This window comes from Sciurus carolinensis, chromosome 3 (assembly GCF_902686445.1).
Source record: "Sciurus carolinensis chromosome 3, mSciCar1.2, whole genome shotgun sequence".
In the NCBI taxonomy this organism is placed as follows: domain Eukaryota; kingdom Metazoa; phylum Chordata; class Mammalia; order Rodentia; family Sciuridae; genus Sciurus; species Sciurus carolinensis.
The window spans coordinates 44252492-44273981 of NC_062215.1; the positions used below are offsets into that span (position 1 = coordinate 44252492).

At 40.8% G+C, this 21490-nt stretch overlaps 1 pseudogene; it reads right to left on the bottom strand.

Annotated features, from left to right (window-relative positions):
• Nucleotides 1-5225: 5225 nt before the first annotated feature.
• On the bottom strand, nucleotides 5226-7624 carry LOC124979315 (RNA polymerase II elongation factor ELL2-like; annotated as a pseudogene).
• Between the last annotated feature and the right edge of the window lie 13866 nt (nucleotides 7625-21490).

A 21490-nucleotide genomic window follows, 5' to 3' on the forward strand; every position in this document is an offset into this window, starting at 1 on the left:
TCCAAGAACATGGGAGATCTTTCCATCTTCTAAGATTTTCTTTAATTTCTTTCTTTATTGTTCTGTAGTTCTCATTGTAGAGGTCTTTCACCTCTTTTGTGAGATTGATTCCCAAGTATTTTATTTTTTTCGAGGCTATTGTGAATGGGGTAGTTTTTCTAACTTCTCTTCCTGAAGATTCATCACTTATGTATAAAAATGCCTTAGATTTATGAGCATTGATCTTGTAACATGCTACTTTACTGAATTCACTTATGAGTTCTAAAAGCTTTCTGGTGGAATTTCCTGGTTCCTCTAAGTATATAATCATGTCTTCAGTGAACACGGATGGTTTGAGTTCTTCTTTTACTATTCGTATTCCTTTAATTTCTTTGGTCTGTCTAATTGCTCTGGCTAGAGTTTCAAGGACGATGTTGAATAGAAGTGGTGAAAGAGGGCATCCCTGCCTTGTTCCAGTTTTTAGGGGGAATGCTTTCAGTTTTTCACCATTTAGAATGATATTGGCTATGGGCTTAGCGTAGATGGCCTTTACAATGTTAAGGAATGTTCCCACTATCCCTATTTTTTCTAGTGTTTTGAGCATGAAGGGGTGCTGTATTTTATCGAATGTTTTTTCGCATCTATCGAAATAATCATGTGATTCTTAACCTTAAGTCTATTGATATGGTGAATGACATTTATTGATTTCCGAATGTTGAACCAACCTTGTATCCCAGGGATAAAACCCACTTGATCATGGTGCACTATCTTTTTAATGTATTTTTGTATGAGATTTGCTAAAATTTTGTTGAGAATTTTTGCGTCGATGTTCATTAAGGATATTGGTCTGAAATTTTCTTTCCTCGATGTGTCTCTGTCTGGTTTAGGTATCAGGGTGATATTGGCTTCATAGAATGAGTTTGGGCAGGCTCCCTCCTCTTCTATTTCATGGAATACTTTGAGGAGTATTGGAATGAGCTCTTCTTTAAAGGTTTTGTAGAACTCGACTGAGAACCTATCTGGTCCTGGACTTTTCTTTGTTGGTAGGCTTTTGATGACCTCTTCTATTTCATTGCTTGAAATTGATTTATTTAAATTGTGTGTGTCCTCCTGGCTCAGTTTAGGTAATTCATATGTCTCTAGAAACTTGTTGATGTCTTCGAGGTTTTCTGTTTTGTTGGAGTATAGATTTTCAAAATAGCTTCTAATTATGTTTGTATTTCACTCTTGTCTGTAGTGATATTTCCTTGCTCATTCCAAATTTTAGTAATTTAGTTTTGTTCTCTCTTTCTGTTTGTGTGGCTAAAGGTTTATCAATTTTGTTTATTTTTTTCAAAGAACCAACTCTATTTTGTTAATTTTTTCGATTGTTTCTTTCGTTTCAATTTCGTTGATTTCAGCTCTGATTTTTAACTATTTCCTGTCTTCTACTACTTTTGGTGTTGGTCTGCTCTTCTTTTTCTAGCGCTTTGAGCTGTAGTGTTAAGTCGTTTATTTGTTGATTTTTACTTCTTTTGTTGAATGCGCTCCATGAAATAAATATTCCTCTGAGTTTTGCTTTCATAGTGTCCCAGAGATTTTGATATGATTTGTCTTTGTTCTTGTTTACTTCTAAGAATTTTTTTATTTCCCTCCTGATGTCTTCTGTTATCCATTCATCATATAGTAGCCTATTATTTAATCTCCAGTTATTGGAGAAGTTTGTGTTTTCTATTCTGTCATTTATTTCTAATTTCAATCCATTATGATCTGATAAGATGCAAGGTAGTATCTCTATCTTCTTGTATTTGCTAACATTAGCTTTGTGGCATAAAATGTGGTCTATTTTAGAGAAGGATCCATGTGCTTCTGAAAAGAAAGTGTATTCATTCTTTGTTGGATGATATATTCTATATATGTCCGTTAAGTCTAAATTGTTAATTGTTTTATTGAGATCTATGGTTTCTTTATTCAATTTTTGTTTGGAAGATCTATCCAGTGGTGAGAGTGGTGTGTTAAAATCACCTAGTATTATTTTGTTGTGGTCTATTTGATTTCTGGAATTAAGAAGGATTTATTTGATGTACATGGATGAGCCAATGTTTGGGGCATAGATATTTATGATAGTTATGTCTTGCTGATTTATGCTTCCCTTAAGCGGTATGAAATGTCCTTCTTTATCCCTTCTGACTAACTTTGGTTTGAAGTCCACATTATCTGAAATGATGGATACTCCAGCTTTTTTGCTGTGTCCGTGTGCATGGTATGTTTTTTCCCATCCTTTCACCTTTAGTCTGTGGGTATCTGTTTCCATGAGATGAATCTCTTGCAGGCAGCATATTGTTGGATTTTTCTTTTTAATCCAATCTGCCAGTCTGTGTCTTTTGATTGATGAATTCAGGCCATTAACATTCAGGGTTATTATTGAGATATGATTTGTATTCCCAGTCGACTCATTTTTGTTTTTTGACATGATTTGTTTTCTCCTTTATTTGGCTATTCCTTTAGACTACTTCCTCCCATTGCTGATTTGCATCATTGTTTTTCATCTCTTCCTCATGGAATATTTTGCTGAGAATGTTCTGTAATGCTGGCTTTCTTTTTGTAAATTCTTTTAGCTTTTGTTTATCATGGAAGGATTTATTTCATCGTCAAATCTGAAAGTAAGTTTTACTGGGTATAAGATTCTTGGTTGGCATCCATTTTCTTTCAGAGCTTGAAAAATGTTGTTCCAGGCCCTTCTAGCTTTTAGGGTCTGGATTGAAAAATCTGCTGATATCCGTGTTGGTTTCCCCCTGAATGTAATTTAATTCTTTTCTCTCACAGCCTTTAAAATTCTGTCTTTATTTTGTATGTTAGGTATTTTCATAATAATGTGCCTTGGTGTGGGTCTGTTGTAATTTTGTATATTTGGAGTCCTATATGCCGCTTGTACCTGGTTTTCCATTTCATTCTTCAGATTTGGGAAATTTTCTGATATTATTTCATTGAATAGATGTTCATTCCTTTGGTTTCTTTCCCTAAGCCTTCCTCAATCCCAATAATTCTTAAATTTGGCCTTTTCATGATATCCCATAATTCTTGTAGATTCTGTTCATGATTTCTTACCATCTTCTCTATTTGGTCAATTTTGTTTTCAGGTTTAAATATTTTGTCTTCAATGTCTGAGGTTCTGTCTTCCAGGTGTTCTATCCTGTTGGTTATGCTTTCTATGGAGTTTTTAACTTGGTTTATTGTTTCCTTCATTTTAAGGATTTCTGGTTTTTTTTTTTTCAGTATCTCTAACTCTTTATTGAAATGATCTCTTGCTTCCCGTATTTGCTCTTTTAACTGTTGATTGGTGCAATCATTTAATGCCTGCATTTGCTCTTTCATCTCTTCCTTCAATGCCTGCATTTGCTCTTTCATCTCCTCGTTTGCTTCCCTGATTGTTTTAATTATGTACATTCTGAACTCCCTTTCTGACATTTTCTGCTGTGCTGTCATTGGGTTTTATTGATGTAGTATCTAGGTTTGTTTGGGATATTTTCTTCCCTTGTTTTCTCATATTGGTCAGATATCAGTGGGACTCTGAGATATTGCAGATTTCCTCTATTGGCTTATAGTGTCCCTGTAGATTTCCAGTATATCACCTCCCAGGCTTCAGTAGCCTAAAGTCTTGGAAGAACTTGATTATGCAGTGCTTCCGAAAAAAGCTGCCCCTATCCCGCTACTGGGTCCAGGACTGGGACTGGTTCTGTGTGGAAATTCTCTCACTGGGCTCTCTTGCTCCTAGACGCTGGCTATAGACAGGGCCTGCCCTTGCCTGAGGGAGCCAGGCTGTTTGTGGAAAGCCTCTCCCTGTCCTGCCTTCGTCCCAAAGTCACCTGGGGTCTTGGGCCCGCTGCTGGGTTCAGGGCTTGGGGTTGGCTCTCGGCGGAAAAGCTCTCACTGGGCGGGCCTTCTCCGAGGAGCTGCCTGTAGATCGCGCCTGCCGCCAGAGGGAGCCGGGTTGCTTGGGGAAGTCTCTTGCTGCCCTGCCCTGGTTCTAGAAGCCCTTCCAGCCGGGCCAGGGCCCCCGCTGGGTTCAGTGCTTGGGGTTGGCTCTGTGCAGAAAAGCTCTCAGTGGGTGGGCCTGCTCCCAGAAGCTGCCTGTGTATCCTGCCTGCCACTGGAGGGAGCAGGGCTGCTTGGGGAAGTCTCTCGTTGCCCTGCCCTGCTCCGAGAACCTGCCCCCTGTCCAGGCCTCCCGCCTGGGCCGAGCTTCACCTGGTGGGAGAGACTCACCCTGTGGCTGTATGTTGGTCCGTGTTTCTCAATAACTCTCCTTCTTGAATCCTGAGTTCTGGAGCGACGGGAGATGCAGTCACCCTCTAGTCCGCCATCTTGGATCTCTTGTGCACTATCTTTTTAATATATTTTTGTATGTGATTTGCTAAGATTTTGTTGAGAATTTTTGCATCAATGTTCTTTCAGGATATTGGTCTGAAATTTTGTTTTTTCGATGTGTCTTTGTCTGGTTTAGGTATCAGGGTGATATTGGCTTTATAGAATGAATTTTGGAGGGTTCCCTCATCTCCTATTTCATGAAATACTTTGAGGAGTATTGGAATGAGCTCTTCTTTAAAGGTTTTGTAGAACTTGGCTAAGAACCCATCTGGTCCTGGACTTTTCTTTGTTGGTAGGCTTTTGATGACCTCTTCTATTTCATTGCTTGAAATTGATTTATTTAAATTGTGTGTGTCCTCCTGGCTCAGTTTAGCTAATTCATATGTCTCTAGAAACCTGTTGATGTCTTTGAGATTTTCTTTTTTGTTGGAGTATAGATTTTCAAAATAGCTTCTAATTATGTTTTGTATTTCAGTCGTGTCTGTTGTGATATTTTCTTGTTCATTCCAAATTTTAGTAATTTGGATTTTCTCTCTCCTTCTCTTTGTTAGCGTGGCTAAGGGTTTATCAATTTTGTTTATTTTTTCAATGAACCAACTCTTTATTTTGTTAATTTTTTCGATTGTTTCTTTCATTTCAATTTCGTTGATTTCAGCTCTGATTTTAACCATTTCCTGTCTTCTACTACTTTTAGTGTTGGTCTGCTCTTCTTTTTCTAGGGCTTTGAGCTGTAGTGTTAAGTCGTTTATTTGTTGATTTTTACTTCTTTTGTTGAATGCGCTTCATGAAATAAATCTTCCTCTAAGTTCTGCTTTCATAGTGTCCCAGAGATTTTGATATGATGTTTTTTAATTTCCTTCCTGATGTCTTCTGTTATCCATTCATCATACAATAGTGTATTATTTAGTCTCCAGGTGTTGCAGTTCTTGTAAGACTTCTTTATGAACATCCTGATAGTCTTTTGAACCTGGAGAAAGTTGTTTTCATTGCACCTGCAGTTTGATTATTCTTCTAGCTACTGTCTCCACCCTGGCATGCAAAGCCTTGTGCTTATCACACTCAGCATTGAAGTTGTGCCTATAATTCCGGCGTTGCTTATAGGAGATAGTAGCAATATATTTTATCAAGTAATCTTTGAGTTCAATTGTTGAAGAAGGCTCCATTGAGGCAATGCAACCTGCTCAAACTCCTTCATTAAAATTTGACTGGAGTTATTCAGTTGGCAATTTCTTCACTTTAAACATTTTCCTTCTCCTCAATAGCCTCAATGTCATGCTTTTTTATTTGGTCTTTTCCTTGTGTTTCTTAGACTTCTTTTTGGACATTTTGCAAGACAGTGAATGGTTTTCTTCCATAAGCTTTGGACACTTTAGTCGAACCAGTGGGTAAGGTTTCCAGGGAAGTCTTAGCAGTATATTTGTCTTGCTGGTTCTCATACATACTACCATTTTGACTAAAACTATCAACAGTTAGGTCTTGAGTCTCCAGCCTTCTGGAGTGCTAGGGGAATTGGAGGTAGAATTTACAGTCTGAGAAGAATTTGAGACATGCAGGTGGGTTGAAGGCAGCAGTGGAGGGGTGGGGATGGTGGCAGTTCCAGGTGGTCATGGGAGGCCTGCAGCAGATTTGTCACTGGTGGGATTCAAATGACCATTTAGTGTTGGCTGATATTTGAGTTTTTTTTAATTCATTAAAGGATCAATAAAATCTGAATCCAAGGGCCATTTCTGAGGAGAGGAGGCAGCATTAGAACATAAGGGAGCCTCTGAACGACTGGGGCAAGCAGAGTTCTGAGATGGATTTAGTTTTCTGGAGAGCACTGACTCTAATAACCATCTGTCTGTTTCATTTTATTCTGACCAGTCTCATGGCAGCTCCTTAAATACATAATCCTTTAAAGTATAGGAGAGGTCTTTTGGCTTCAGATTGGCTACCTGCTGCAGAATTGCTCTCAGGGATTCTTGTCCTTTTGATGACTCCATCTTTCTGTAGTTGAGCCAGGAGCTCAAGGTTTCTTGTAGGTCTTTAGTGCCAGTTAGTGAATTGCCCTGTCTCTATATGACCGCAGAGAAACACAGCTGCTTCCATAAGTCATTTGAATTGAATTTGTAGGGTTCTTGGGGGTTGACATTTTCCTCTCGAGCACTGCATCTGAGATGACTTGAGGTGCTTCCTGAATTTTCAACCTTTTCCCTACATACTTCTGTGCTTTGGTTGCAGGATTCATCTTCTGCGTGGGTCATTCTTTCTCCTGTCATCTGAAAGGAGTCTTTTGTTGCACACACTGTAATGTTATCTTGTATAAATCCCAGGCAATTGAGCTGGGAGACTCCAGAGCTGGAGAACATTTGCTGAATGCCCTGAGGGTTGTCTTTGCCCACATTTTACAAATAGAAGTCAAAGTTAGGTACTTTATTGGGGGGATCACTTTTGGGAATTTTGACAAGCCTTTGAAGACCTTGGAACTGAATAGAAGGTTGAAAAGGAATTAAATTCTTGTGGCTCTGTTAAGTCTTGCATGCCCAGACTGCTGTCTTGGTGATCTTCACATGCAGTACTGTGATGTTCTCTTGGCTTGCTGACAGAGACAGTGCTGCTTCTCCTGCAGGCCTGCAGACACCCGCCCCACGCAGTCTTAAACTCCCTGGGGTGCCACCGCTGACACTGCTCTGGCTCTAGCCTCAACAATGGTCATGGCTACTGAATTTCTTCAGTTGCCACCACAGCTACTATCATCCCACTGCTGAGGTACTGTCATATCTCATTTCACTCTTTTTTTTTTTTTTTTGGTGCTGGGGATTGAAATCATGGGCACTTGACCACTGAGCCACATTCTGGCCCTATTTTGTATTTTATTTTGAGATAGGATCTGAGTTGCTTAGCACCTCACTGTTGCTGAGTGGCTTTGAACTGGGATTACAGGTGTGTCCACTGTGCTTGGCTTCATTTCACTCTTAATGCTCTGAACTTGCAGCAGTTTCCATGGGCAGCTGATGTGCTTTGTAAAGGCCTCTCACCTCACAAGTTCAAGTGGGTCCTGTTGTTGCACCTGAGAACTGTACCTGGCTCCTTCCCATTCAAGGTGGTCCCTATAACCTGCTGACCTTCCCATTTAAGAGCTTCCCTGAGTAAGAAGGGGTTCCATGGCTGGAGTTAGACATTCAAGCTGAGAAGCCAGTCCTGTCCTGTCCTTCTGTCCCTCATGCAGAGCCAGGACACTTTACTGTAAAGCTGAATTATGGGGCCGGAGGGGCTGGTACAGGCATTCCCTGTCCCTGTGTTCCTTCCCAGGGACCATGGTGGTCTCTGCTTCTGGCTGATCCAAACTCAATTTAGTGGCCCTGTGTTGCTACAGTCACAGCATTCACCATGGAGGCTTTAACTCCATGAAGATACTTGAGGTGTACAAACAGTGGTGAACACATTGAAACATGTATGTTTTGAGCTAGAAACTCCACTTCTAGGAATTCTCCATAAAAGCTAGATTTACAGATGCAGATATTACTTCAGCATTGTAATGGGAGTGAAACAGTCCACCATTTAACAGCAGAAGCTGCTGTGTCCATTGTGTAATTTCAACCTCTCCAAATGCTCAAGAGATGACAGTTGGACTGGGCCATGGCAACAGGAGAGGACAGAAGAGCCCAGATCATGACCTGATGCCTACTTAGCCACTAAGAATTCAAGATCTCTATCTTTCATCCTGTACAATAGTCAAATCACAATGCACCAGAAACCTTGCAACTGCTAGAAGAAAGCACAGGTTGAGCACTCCCATCACGTAGGCACAAGAACCGACTTCCTTAACCAGACCACTAAAGTTCAAGAAATGAACCAAAAATCAATAATGGGACACCGTTAAATTTAAAAACTTCTGCACAGCAAAGGAAATGAGTAAAAGCACAAAATAGAGCCTACACAATGGAAAAAAATCTTTATCAGTTGTTCTTTTGATAAATGGGCAAAAGAATTAAACAGACTTCTATCAAAAGAAGAAACACAACCAGATGGGTTCTCAGCCAAGTTCTACAAAACCTTTAAAGAAGAGCTCATTCCAATACTCCTCAAAGTATTCCATGAAATAGAAGAGGAAGGAACCCTCCCAAACTCATTCTATGAAGCCAATATCACCCTGATACCTAAACCAGACAGAGACACATCGAGGAAAGAAAATTTCAGACCAATATCCTTAATGAACATCGACGCAAAAATTCTCAACAAAATTTTAGCAAATCTCATACAAAAACATATTAAAAAGATAGTGCACCATGATCAAGTGGGTTTTATCCCAGGGATGCAAGGTTGGTTCAACATCAGGAAATCAATAAATGTAATTCACCATATCAATAGACTTAAAGTCAAGAATCACATGATTATTTCGATAGATGCAGAAAAAGCACTTGATAAAATACAGCACCCCTTCATGCTCAAAACACTAGAAAAAATAGGGATAGTGGGAACATTCCTTAATATTGTAAAGGCCATCTATGCTAAGCCCATGGCCAATATCATTCTAAATGGTGAAAAACTGAAAGCATTCCCCCTAAAAACTGGAACAAGGCAGGGATGCCTCTTTCACCACTTCTTTTCAATATCGTCCTCAAAACTCTAGCCAGAGCAATTAGACAGACCAAAGAAATTAAAGAGATACGAATAGTAAAAGAAGAACTCAAACTATCCCTATTTGCTGATGATATAAGATCAATGCACATAAATCTAAGGCATTTTTATACATAAGTGATGAATCTTCAGGAAGAGAAGTTAGAAAAACTACCCCATTCACAATAGCCTCGAAAAAAATAAAATACTTGGGAATCAATCTCACAAAAGAGGTGAAAGACCTCTACAATGAGAACTACAGAACAATAAAGAAAGAAATTAAAGAAAATCTTAGAAGATGGAAAGATCTCCCATGTTCTTGGATAGGAAGAATTAATATTGTCAAAATGGCCATACTACCAAAAGTGCTATACAGATTCAATGCAATTCCAATTAAAATCCCAATGATGTACCTTACAGAAATACAGCAAGCAATTATGAAATTCATCTGGAAGAATAAAAAACCCAGAATAGCTAAAGCAATCCTTGGCAGAAAGAGCGAAGCAGGGGGTATCGCAATACCAGATCTTCAACTCTACTACAAAGCAATAGTAACAAAAACAGCATGGTATTGGTACCAAAATAGAAAGGTGGATCAATGGTACAGAATAGAGGACACGGACACAAACCCAAATAAATACAATTTTCTCATACTAGACAAAGGGGCCAAAAATATGCAATGGAGAAAAGGTAGCCTCTTCAACAAATGGTGCTGGGAGAATTGGAAATCCATATGCAACAGAATGAAACTAAACCCATATCTCTCACCATGCACGAAACTAAACTCAAAATGGATTAAGGACCTCGGAATCAGACCAGAGACCTTGTATCTTATAGAAGAAAAAGTAGGTCCAGAGCTTCAACATGTCGGCTTAGGACCAGACTTCCTCAACAGGACTCCCATAGCACAAGAAATAAAAGCAAGAATCAATAACTGGGATAGATTCAAACTAAAAAGCTTTCTCTCAGCAAAGGAAACTATCAGCAATGCGAAGAAAGAGCCTACAGAGTGGGAGAAAATCTTTGCCAATCATACTTCAGATAGAGCACTAATCTCCAGAATCTATAAAGAACTCAAAAAACTCTACACCAAGAATGCAAATCATCCAGTCGACAAATGGGCTAAGGAAATGAATAGACACTTCACAGAAGAAGATCTACAAGCAATCAACAAACATATGGAAAAATGTTCAACATCTCTAGTAATAAGAGAAATGCAAATCAAAACCACCCTAAGATTCCATCTCACCCCAATTAGAATGGCGATTATCAAGAATACAAGCAACAACAGGTATTGGCGAGGATGTGGGGACAAAGGTACACTCATACATTGCTGGTGGGGCTGCAAATTAGTGCAGCCACTCTGGAAAGCAGTGTGGAGATTCCTCAGAAAGCTTGGAATGGAACCACCATTTGACCCAGCTATCCCACTCCTTGGCCTATACCCAAAGGACTTAAAATCAGCATATTACAGAGATACAGCCACATCAATGTTCATAGCTGCTCAGTTCACAATAGGCAGATTGTGGAACCCACCTAGATACCCTTCAATTGATGAATGGATAAAGAAACTGTGGTATATATATACAATGGAATATTACTCAACCATAAAGAATGATAAAATTATGGCATTTGCAGGCAAATGGACGAAATTAAAGAATATCATGCTAAGTGAGATAAGCCAATCTCAAAAAACCAAAGGACGAATGATATCGCTAATAAGTGGATGATGACAGATAATGGGGGGTGGGAGGGGTTACTGTTAGGGTTAGAGTTAGGGTTAGGGGAGGGGGGCAAGAATGGAGGAAGGAAGGACTGTGTAGAGGGAAAAGAGGGGTGGGAGGGGTAGGGGGGAAGGGAAAAAATAACAGAATGAATCAAACAACATTACCCTATGTAAATTTATGATTACACAAATGGTATGCCTTTTTGCCATGTACAAACAGAGAAACAACATGTATCCCATTTGTTTACAATAAAAAAAACAAAAAGCAAAAAGAGAAACAAAACAAATCAAAAAAAAAGAAGAAACACAAATAGCCAACAAGTACATGAAAAAATGTTCAACATCTTTAATAATTAGGGAATTATAAATCAAAACTACACTGAGATTTCATCTCACTCCAATCAGAATGGCAAACAGATACATTGTTGCTGGATCTGCAAATTAGTACAATCACTCTGGAGCTCAGGTTGGAAATTCTTAAAAAAACTAGAAATGGGACTACCATATGACCCAGCTATCCCACTCCTTGGCATTTATCCACTAAAGTGGGCATACTATATAGTGAGTACAACCACTTCAGTAACTACAGCAGCACAATTCACATTAGTCAAATTATGAAATCAACCCAGGTGCCCATCAATAGATCAATGAATTAATAAAATGTGGTATACAAACACAGTGACTTTACTCAGTCATCCAAAAGAGTGAAATTATGGCATGGGCAGGAAATGGAGAGCATAAAGCTCAGTGAAATAAACCACACTCAGAAAATCAAGACTCAAATGTTTTCTCTCATGTATGAAAGCTAGAGCAAAATAAGAGAAAGAAGGAGGGTGGTGGTGGGGAAATTGAATATCATAAATATATAGAGATGATCAGAGGAGTAGAAGGTAGAGAATGGTGGGGAAGGAATGGTAAAGGGGAGGAAATATGGATTAATTTAATAAAATCATATGCATGTATGTAAAAAACAAAGGGAATTTCATCTTTGTGTATATATAGAAAATACCAGTCAAAATATAGATAAATGAAAGAACCTAAGGAAGATCAGTGGAGGACAGGAAAGAGAATAGGGTAGGGAAGATAGGAGAAAAACTGAGTAGAAAATGGGGATTGAAGTCAAATTACTTGCATGTATGATTTTGGCAAAATGATCCCAACTGCTATGTATAACTATAATGATGATGATGATTACCATGGTGATGGTGATAATAATAATAATAATAGCAAATGCAAAGGAAGGGTATAACAGGAAAGTTGAGTATATCATAGGGGAGGACACTGTTTCTTGATGGGAGGACTGTGTCCTTCATAGTATTCTTCATTCATATTGAATTCTGCATTTCCTTCTTGAGAAATATTACCTAACTTTGAGTAAATGTTCTTAATAATGAAAAACAGGGAATGTACTGTGTATGTGAGTGAAATGGATAAGATTTTATTTTATTATAAAATATGTATCCATTAATGAAGAAATAAAAGATTTTCTGCTTCTTGCCCATGAGAGCAACATTGGTGACTGGGCAGATCACTGAGGCTTGGTCTCTTAAGTCTCTCTTTCCTTTTCAATCTGTCTCACATTGTCACATAGATTAATTTACATATTATGTATGCATGTTTATATCACAGAAATGTCTTTTAAAAAATGGAAACCTTAGTACAGCATCATGAATACATCAGTGTTTACTTTTTTAATGGACAATTTCTTGACATCTTTCCCTGTGGTCACAGACAGACCCACCTCACCCATTGTACAGTATTTTTTGGAGCAGATTTATCCAACAAGTTCTCTCTGGATGTTACTGAGGGTTCCAGTTTCTTGCTATCCCAACCTGTGCTGTGAAGGAGAGTCTTGGGAAGATATCTTGAAAAAAAATGATGCAACTCCACAGGTGGAATTAATCATGATTTTAGGTATGCACTTTTAGAGTTTTGATGGTTGTTGACAAAGAGTCCTGTGAGAGGAGAGTCCATGGCTACATCTCCCAGGGGATCTACCAGGGCCTCTGCTCCCATATTCTCATCAGTGGTGGTCACCACTAGTCAGCCTGATGGAGACAAATGCCTCCTCAGTAACTGTACTTTTGTATGGGTTCACTGGGAGGTGGAATGTCTCTGACATTTTCTGACCAATGTGGTGATTCCATTTTCAATAGTGGAAGTTTGTCCTTCATCCTAGTAAGAAAATTGAGTCAGGAGGTTTGAGTGTCCCTAGTATCCCTAGGGAATCCCTAGGAGTAATATTCATTTCCTTTGTGACTTTTGAAACTTGTGTCACAGAAAAGCAGTAACAAACCTAATGTTATGAAAGTATTTACTGAGGGTCTCTGCTTTTACATATGAACTTTGACATGTCTGGGATTTCCTCTTCTAACAAAACCCAAATGTAATCAGTTCCTTCCATAGGATGTGGTCAAACAGAAACCAGATTGTACTGATCTGAAAAATCCAGAATAGGCATCTCTCAGTGAGAGAAAGATGAGTGGTCACCTGGGACCAGGGGAAGGGATTGAGGAGGGACTGCTTGTGGGTAGAAGATGAGGAAAATGCTCTGGACCTCGGCAGTGGTGATGGCTGCGCAACAGTGAAAGTGCACTTCACTGCACTGAACTGAATGTGATTTAAAATTAATCATAAACAAAGTGAAAATAATCTTCTAAATAAACAGAACAAATGAAATGGTAAGAGATGGGAAGGGTCACTCTGGGATACGAGCAGGTCCAAGATTTAGGTCAGAGACTGGAACTGGCTGTGGAGCCACTGGAAGCTCCAGCCCTGGTGCTCCTGTTGAAGGCGTTTCTGGTCCTGACTCCCTCTGGTGCTCTAGGTGGTAATGGAGCTGGAGGTGGATATGCTGCAAATGCTGCAAGAGGAAAGATCACCCAATGGTCAATGTTCCTTCCAGGGACAAATATTCCCCATTGCCTTTCAGAGAAAGTTCCACACACAGCCACCTCTGGGAAGTGTTTACAGACTGCATCCAGCTAATGATTTCTGTCTTTCATTGTTTCTGCCCCACACCAGCTTCTGGAAGCTCTGTCTACATGCCCCGCCCTAGCCCATCCCCACATGCTCACAGGCCCCATCTTCCTCACCTTCAGGCTCTGCCTCAGTGGGCTCTAGGTGCTCCAGCAGGACCAGGAGTCGGTGCCCTCAGTGTTGCACATGTGGGCCTGGCATGTTGACATGGCTGCTGAATTGTACTGCTGGATAGTGATCCAGAGAGGAGCCAAGGAGGGAGACCCACCTAGAGGAATGTGGTCAGGCCACAGTGTGAGAGGCCTGAAAAGAGGTGGCAACTCATGGCACTAGAATCATCACATGAGCAACTGAAAAACCTCCCTTTCTAGTTGACAACATGCACAATCACCTTCAGCAAGAGGGTCCCTGTATGTGGATACCCAGGCTGCCATCACAGAGCCCTGAAAGGAGAGTATGTGAGAGTTGGAGAGAGTGTGGAAGGACAGTTAGTCCATTGTCACATGGACACCTGGACTCAGTAATGAAAATAAGGTGAAGTGTAAAATGCACAGAATTGAAGTAAAAGGATGACAATGTGGCTTTCAAGATGTTTCCACCACGACATGGACAAGGCTTTGGCAGAGAGAGAGGATAGATGAGGAGTTGAGACCCAGATTCCTTGGGGTGTAGGACTGTGACTTTACCAACACTCAGACCTGCAGGGAGGTGGTCAGGGTGGCTTTTGGGCTCCAGGTCCCCTCTGTTCTTCTCTAGGCCCTGAGTGTGGAGTCCCCTCTGCACCCTCACTCACCCCAAGGCTGAGCCTGTGTATGATGCCAGACTCTGGCTCCTCCTTCTCCTGCATAGTGAACTGAAACTCCCACTCTACAGCTCCTCAGTGGTAACCTGCATAGAGTATGTAAAGACAGTGCCTGGCAGCTGGCAGGGAGCCCCAGGCCCTGCCTGGATGTTGTTCAGGCTCTTTCTGTCGCTGGAGAACTGTGCTCCCCCCACCTCATACAGACCCTGTGTCACACAGGCTTGTATTCTGGGAGGACAGGAGATGACAGTGGGGGCCCACGATTCACCCCATGCACTCCCCTTCCCCACCTGCCAGCCCTGTCCTTGGGTGACCATGATAGAACACCAGGCCCACCACCTGCTCCTGTCTCAGGTACCTGTTACCCACATGCAGAAGGAAGGGCACGGGGCTGCACAGGGGGAGTCACAGTGTGGACTGGCCTGAATGCACCTGCCCTTGGCTGACTGGTACCACCCATTGTTGACTCCTCATAAATATCCTGATGTTTCTGGAGCAGAGTCAGAACCAGCATAGCACCCTTCATAGGAATCTGTCTCTGGTGTCACTCTGAGTCCTTGGGAGTTAGGATACAGTCAAAATTCAACTCTCATTTTGGGGCCCCCTGAAGCTATGACCCTGGGAAGGCAGGATACAGCAGAACATGTTGCTCTCTTGACACTCTGTTGAATCATTTTTATGAATATCCTGATGCTTGTGTAGCAACTGAACCAGTTTAGCATGCTTTGCCATACATTGTGCCTGAGGGATGTCCTGAGGCTGGGGTCTGGGGTAAGGGGGATGTAGACATAGAGACTACTTGGCTGTGGGTTTCCTCCAGTCTTGGCCACTAGAAACTTAGAGGTAACTAACATGATTCTTTTTCAAAGATGTCTCACCAAGTGAACTGGGCATACAGGGCATCCTGAGGCTATGGCTTGGAGAAGGGGCTGTGTGGCCACAGAAGGAGCTCTGGGTGTTGGGCCTCCTAAATCTTTGACCCCTAGGACCTGCAAAGCACAAAACATCTTTGTGGAAGGTGTTTCACCAAATGAGCTGGGGATGTGACTGTAGCTAGAACGTGGGTGTCTGGTTACAGGGTTTCAACCTGTTTTCATCTATTACCAAGGAAGGGAAGTCATGTCCTTGGTGTCCCTGTCCTGTCACCTCTTCCAGATAAGGCCACATATGTCCCTCTGAGTTAATGTCTGCTCTCCTTCTACACCATACACTTCCCTATGTGTACACAGCAATTCCATCACTGTCCCCCACATTCCTGTGACAGCCATGGGTGCAGCCAGTGTCTGAGTTCTGAGGAGACACACCTGAGTTTAGACCTGGCTCCTTTTCCTGACCTTTCATGTGACCCTGGACAAAGCATCCTGTCTTCAGACCTTCCCCAATCTCCCCCTGCACTGTGGGGTTCATCCTCGAATCTTCCTAGTGATGTCATCCAGCATGTGTGAGACAACACTGTGGACTTCTTTCACATGTATGTAATGCACAAAGTTAGAGATAAAGTTCAGGAAGGTGTGTAATGTGGCATAGGATATAGCTAAAAGTAGATCCCATTATCTATTTTATGACCTATGGAAAGTCACTTCCCTTCTTGTCTTTCTTTGTCTGCATCATGAGAGGGTTGAAATCAGTTAATTCTGATATCTTCATACTTTACTCCTCTGAGTGCTTCCCATTACATTTAAATTCAGCACTAAGTGCCTGAACTGGGTCTCCTGCTTACAGCTCCCAGCTACCCTCGGTCTGGTCGTGCACTTCCATATCTGCTTGTGAAATGTAGCTACCATTTTGTGCTCTTTCTCCTCAGTTTATTCCTTTCTGGGTGCCCCGCTCCCTCTGGCTCACTTAGATCCCTGGTTCTGGGCAAGCTACTCATGCGGCACCCTAAGGAGAAGGTCATGGGTCTTAGGACAGAGAGGGCAACAGATGAGGAGAAATGAGGCCTCTGTCCTCCTCAGTTCTGCCAGTTACCATGTGACTCAGCTTGGAAGCTGATCTTGTCATAACTGGACCTCAGCTGAGACCTCAGCCCTGGCCTCTGGCAGCTGAGACCACAGCCCTGGCAGAAGCCTCCACCTGAGCTCTTCTAGACTCCTGGTCCATATAAATTGTGAGACCATGAATGTTTGTTGTTGCATCCTCTAAGTTTGGGGTAGTATTTTCACATAGTGGTGAGTCAATTATATAATTGAGAAGGCCCTAGAACCTGTCCCTTCATCTCTCTTTCTGAACTCTCTCCAGCACCACTGGTTGTCCTTGTAACTTCCCCTCTTCCTCAACTAGTTTTGACATTGAATTCCTGAGCAGTTGATCCTCCCCTCTGGCACACACTGCCCAAGGTCGCACAGGGCTGGATCCCACTCAAGTCTTTGCTTCAGTGACTCCAAGACCTCAGCTTACCAGCTGCCAGGGACATAGAGGAGCAGGACAACAGGATTCAGTAGAACTAGGAGGGATCCCAGAAACTCCCCTTTCCCCTCTCACAAGGCTTCTTCACCAGAACCACTGCTAGGATCTGGTCCCACTTTCACATCAGATTCTGAGTCTCCAACAAGGTGGTCCTTGACTTTCCCAAGGTCAGTGCTCTGCCACATTTTATCCTTCCCCATTTCTTTGTCCTCCAACCCACCAAGCCTTTGTCTGACTCAGAAGGACATCCAGGAGGCAGAAAGCATTATCCAAGGATTTGTGTGAGGTTGGTGAGCATAGGGCCCTTGCAGTGACCAACTGGAACCTCCACATTATATCGGATAGGAAACTGTGGCTTCTGTCCCAAATCTCCTCCACACCAGGCAACTTTTCCTATAGTAATGTGCCCGTGCTGGTGGGCACAGAACCCTGGGCCAGGCATACCCTGGTTTTCCTTAGGGGTATATGATCCCTGAAATCCTGACATCTCTCTTTCTTCCCTGCTATGGGTCTGGAATATGGAGCCTGGATATGGGCTGCTCATCTCCCATGAAAGTGCTGCCTCCAGGATCTTCTTCCTTTTCCCTTGTCACTTCCCAGGGTCCAGGTTCACTGCTACACACCACTTTGCTCCAACCATGGTATATTTGTGTGCTTGTGTGTGTGAGTGTGCACATGTGTGTTCACATATGTCTGCACACCCATGAGGTGCTGAGTGGAATTGGTTCCAATTTTAAGGGGGATAGTTATCTGAGATCTTAGGAATTTTCATTCTAAAACAAACCTAGTAGGACATGGATGAACCCAGGTCTAAGTGGTCAGGACCCTCCCTTGTCTTACTTGAAGTTTTTATTTTTGCTTTTTGGTTTGTTTTTTAAAGTTTGTTATTTATTTGAGACTGCTCATTTGAGTTTATCCATGTTTTACTTCAATATACAAAAATGTTAATGGGTTGAACTGTGGATGTTGTGTAGGTATGGATTGTGTGAGGTAATTTCTTTTTAGGTAGTTTGAGGCATAATTAACATACAATGTACTGCATACATATAAAGGATAAAAATAACCAACTTTATATATATAAACACCTTGAAAACCATCACCTGAATGATGAAAACAAACTCAGGCTTGTATCCCCTTAAAAATCCTGTGGCCACTTCTAATCACTTCCTGTCCTCCCATCCTTTGAACCACTCATCTGGTTTATGTGCCTGGTCAATAATTCTGTCCCTATACCCATTCAGTATGTGCTTTCTTGTGGGGCTAATTTCTTCAGCATAATTATTTTTAGTTTCTTGTGTGTTGTCACTTCTTTGTAGCACAAATTGGTTCTCCATTCATCTGTTGGTGGACATTTGTGTTGTCTCCAGTTTTTGTCCCTAAAAACAAAGTTTCTGTGATCTTTTTTGTACAAGTCCTCATATGCATATATGCTTTCATTTCCCTGAGGAAACCATCCAGGTGTAAAAATGCTGAATCATGTTGTTGGTGTTTGTGTTTAACTCAGTAATTGTTAAAAGGTTTTCCAAAGTGGTTGTTGAAAGTAGAGTATCAGGGTTCCATTTGTTTTCCTGAGAGAATTCTTAATTCCTGTTATTGTATTTTCAGCTTTTTCCCTTATGGATTTGTGCAATAAGCCCAAGGAAAGATTATTTCTGTTATATGAAGCTCAACATATTTTACCTTGGAGATAATTTCAAAGAAAAAATAAAAATACCTCTAATCATACCATACCAAAACTTATGCAGTTTTACATGCATATATGTCAAGTCCATATACCCTACATAGGATTTATTATAATCCAGCAATTACTGTACTGTGACATATTTGGATTGCTTTCAATTTTTTTAAATTTTAGTTTACAAAATGAAACAACTACCAAAATTCTGCTAAATGTATTTCTTTATGATTTGAGTACCTCACTACTGGGGAATTAGATCATTTTTCTTGGATGATTTATTTACTTATTTTTACATTGATAATAATTTAGGTATTTTATGAGTTACTATATAATTTTTGACATATGTGTACATTATAGAAAGAATAAATCAGTTAACTTCCATAATATCACCTCACACTATTTTGTCTTTTTGGTGAGAATATTTAGAGTTCTAATTCTTTTAGTAATTTTTAGATATCCAATTACAAACCATCATCATCATGCAGTGCAGTAGATCACTAAAAGTTTCTTCTCCATTCTGACTCAGACCTTGTGCTCTTTGAAGACATCTTCACTTCCCCCTATTCCACCTGGAAGTCAATTTGTTTTTCTTTCTTTTTTATTTTACTGTATCAAGGATCTTGCACATCCTGGCCAACCAACCCACATGGACTACATATACAACCTTTTGGATTTTGAGACAGGTTTGCACTATGTTGCCCAGGATGGCCTCAAACTTTCCATTCTTCTGCCTCAGTCTCCTGAGTAGATGGGACTACAGTTGGGTACTACCATGCCTGTCTAGAAGTAGATCTTCTGAAAATTGCACATGGGTGGGGTGGTTTGAGTCCCTTGTAACTATCCTCCAGAAGACCAGGAGGATTCCCCCACCAGCAGATTGGACAGTTTTTAAATAGTAGACAAAAATAATGTTGATGTTTAAAGCACATTCACTTGATAATTAATGGGGATGTACTGGGAGCATTTATCTGTGAATTATATTTCCAGGTGTCATTGTTTCTACCTGATATTCCACTAGCATATGCTTTTGTAAAGAGAGTCCATTTTATAGAAGTAACAACAAAGTCAAAAGAATAGCCTGCCTAGGTGTGATATTAGTAGGAAGTAAGTGAGACCTTCTTAAGAAAATGTGTTATGCATATACATGATTCAACTTTTTTTGTGGTCATGTGTGTTAGCATTTGATTTTGTTTAAAACAATTTTACTTTGAGATTATACATTCACAGGTAGTTGTGACAACAGTAAGAGAGGTCTTTGTACATTTCATTTGATATTCTTTGAAGGTTTTATCTTACATATTCATGGGAGAATATCCCAACTGAAACCCCCAATAGGTACAGTGTATGTGCAAGTTCTATTGCATTTTCCCAGATGTGTGGGTTCATGTAACCAGTCTGCAACAGACATATAGAACTCCAGTTCATGAGGCACAGATCTGCCTTCATAATCCCACCCCTCTTCCTTAACATTGGCAATTACTAATCTGTGTGGCATCTCTGTAAATATGTAATGATATAGTGTGTGAATGTGTTGATACCCACTTGTGTACTTAATTGCAACTCTGGTGGTAAGTACCACCAGTGAGCTCAGGTTCCACAAGTTCAAGGGAAGGTCCCCAGCAAGGCTGCCTTTATTTCAGATGCTGGCTATATTACAGGGATCCTTGAGAGCCCTGCACTTTTGATAAACTGTCTACTAATTGGGAGATTTCTGTGACCCTGTGATTCATGTACTTCACCCAAATTATTCATTGATGATTAAAGTGTTGTTATAAAGGGTACAAGCCAGGACAAGCCAAATAAAGAGACATCCAGGATGAGGTGTAGGAGGGTCTGAACAAGGAACTTCTCCTTGTGGAATCCAGCACATCTTCCTACTGACCCATCACTGTATTCACCATGCAGGAATCTCCACTGAAGTTCAGTGTCCAGAACTTTTATTGGGATTTCATTATGTAGGTGTGATTGATTAAATTACTAGACACAGGATTGAATACAGTGTCCATCTCCCTCCCCTCCCCTGAGGTTGGGCTGGCTCAAAGCCTAACCATCTACTCACAGAAATGTTGTTTATGATGAACAACCTCCCCTCTCTTGCACTAGATCCCACGTGTTAGCATAAACACAGTTATGATATAAATAATGGCTGTTGTATTATTTGAGAAATTCCAAGGATATAGTCAAGAGAAATTCTGATTATGCAATAGTTGCCATTTGACATTGATTCATTTTTTTCACTCAGCCTAATGTGCTTGCAACCATCCCAGTTGATGAATGTGGCAACCATTCATTATTCTTATTCCTGTGAGCTATTCCATGGTGCAGAAGTACCACAGTTTGTTCCACCATTCAACATTCTTGCAGGAGCATAAGTTTTCCATAGAAATCACTTCTTGGGCCTGGGGTTGTAGCTCAGTGGTGCCTTGCATGTGTGAGGCACTGAATTTGATCATCATCCCCACATAAAAAGTTATTAAAATAAAGGTATTGTGTCCATCTACAATATAAATAATTTTAAAATCACTTCTGGGCAATAGATAAAGTGTATGTCAATGAATGAAATAGTAGTTGAGATATAATACAAGCTCACCTGCATTGTTTACATTCTTCAGGGAGATTTTGTCTTCTACTTCAGCACTACTGAGAAAATCATCTGAAAAAATAAACATTCCATCTTTCATGGAAATCTTAATATTAACCTAAAGTTCTTTCTGGAGAGGAAGACAACATAAGCAGTTGAATAAGGGAGTCAACTTAATGAGGTGTATCAGGGTCTGAATAATTTGCTCTCAGTGATTCCATGACAAGCTTGTTATGGGTATCCGATTATACGTATAATATATCTCCACAGTTTATATCACCCCATTACCACATCTATTTCCTGCCACTCTGATATTTGACACGGCTCCGCTGGAATAGAGGATTCGACACTTGCCATAGTTCTGTTGGAATAGAGGACTCAACACTTGACATG